The following is a 2,310-nucleotide window of genomic DNA, read 5'->3' on the forward strand; positions in this document are numbered from 1 at the left end:
TACATATGCACCAACACATTCTGATATAATATATATATATATATATATATATATATATTAAGCACCAATATATTTTAAATTATTTTTAATGCCTAGAAATGGGCCAAAGGTCAGCCCATTTCTAGGTGGCCCATTATCATAGAAAAATGATAATGATGATGTGAGACTCCACATCCTCTACTCGCCCTCTTGTCCTCATAGAGCCTAGTCCTAAATGATCTCAAATAGGCCAAATCAACCTTAGGAAGCACCTTCTTTGTGCCTAAAGCAAAAGATGCTCCTAATCCCAACCATAGTTAGTTAATTCGGATTCGGCAAAAATTCAGTACGGATATAACATGCATAAAATATATTTTTAAATTTTTAAATTCGTTGAAAAATTCGGCTTAAAAAATAGATTTAGTATAAGATATAAAATATAAGATAATTTGTATTTAAAAATAAAAATTATAAGTTTTTTATTCATATTTTCAATAATTCGGAAATAATTCGCGAATTATTTGGCTGGCCCAAAAATTCGCGAATTATTCAGCTGGCCCAAAAATTCGCGAATAATTTCATTTCTTTAGAAAAAATTAGTAAACGGATTGTTTAATTCGGATTTTCAATAATTAGCGAATAATTCGCGAATTAACTAATTAGGATCCCAACTTGGCACTCTAACACATATACCCAAGAAAAAGTCAAAAAGATCATTCACTTTTGCCTCATTTTTAATGGCACCATATTTTAAATCAGCCATCTACACAGTTAAATAAGATTCAGACTATTATGTCCTGAAAATAAAATTTTAAAATTTTTTGACATTTTTTTTATCTTATATTTCTGTGGTCTTAAAATCGATAATCTTTAACGGCTTTTATATTTGATGAATATCAAAATAAATCCCAAAATTTGATTGTAATTAAGAAAGTTCAAATATATAAGATAGACCATGTTTAATGGTTCCGAACATCAGTTCAGATGCTTTGTCATCGAGCAGTGTTCAAGCTTTATTACTGCTATATTATTTATATATATTTATTAAATATATATGAACTTAAACAGTATAAACTAGCATATTGATAATAATAATAATAATAATAATAATAATAATAATAAGTGTTTTCTTGTTTGATGGCCTAATGATCAAAATGTTTTAAAATTTTAATGGTTAATATGAAGTGTTTTCTGTTTGATGGTGTAAAGGTATCAAAATCAATTGAATTTTAATTAAAAAGTTCTTTAAACTATGTAAAATAAGATCTCTGCTCTTGCTTTTTGTAAATCAATTGAATTTTAATTAAAAAGTTCTTTAAACTATGTAAAACAAGATCTCTACTCTTGATCTTGATTACAAAATTTCTATCATTATTTTCTAAAGGATATTCATTTTTAGTTGTTCACTTTTGTGTCCACTTGATGGACAAGAAAATAATATCGAAAAAGCACGAAATTTGGTTTCTAAATATTTCAAATGGTAATGATGTCGATCGTCGATTTGGAGGCTCCATTATCAAAACTCGTTCGCTACTAGTAACATTCCAGCTCAATTTATAGTAATAATTAATAATAAAACTATCCGACTCTACGGTAAGCAAAAAAAAAAAAAAAAAAAAAAAAAAAAAAGAAGAAGAAGAAGAAAGAGAAAGAAACCATGTTCAACCTATTACAGCATCGAATTAGGAAAGCATTGAACACCAATTCAAACTGGTAATTAAAAAACACGAATCAAAAAATAGGCTACAAGAAGTCGGCAGCAAGAAAGGTTGTTCTCTCATTTCCGATTAAAAAATCGGTGCCGTACGACCGTCCCTAGAGCAAATGGCAAAGGGCTTGGGTGGTTGGTACTCGAGACTCAAGTTCGAATTCTAATTGAATCATATTTCCAGTTAAGTTTATTTCTAAATGAAATAAACGAAACGAGTAACGTGCTGTCTATTTCTCAAGCAAAAAAAAAAAAAAAAAAATCGGTGCCGTGTTTAGGTATCTTTCCAAGCGCATGCTCAGGAGAATCTCACCCCTTCCCCGTTTTGTCTCCTTACATACATTACCTACGTTTCCGCCGTACATGTATTTGCGCAGGAAAAAGACTTTTTCAAACTTTAATTCTTGTAGTAAATAGATTTTATGCAAATCTTCATTATAATTATCAAAATTAGAAGAAAAAAAAAATTTACGTTTGAAATCTCATAATAAGATTATTATGTACAAGGCACCGTTTTACGGAAAATACTAAATTTCGAGGGGGTATTGTACATTTTTTCCCCCTCTCTCTCTCTATATATATGTCAAGCCCCCTCTCCACTCCTTTACATGAATGCGCTTCAC

Source organism: Ananas comosus, linkage group 1, assembly GCF_001540865.1.
Source record: "Ananas comosus cultivar F153 linkage group 1, ASM154086v1, whole genome shotgun sequence".
Classification (NCBI taxonomy): Eukaryota; Viridiplantae; Streptophyta; class Magnoliopsida; order Poales; family Bromeliaceae; genus Ananas; species Ananas comosus.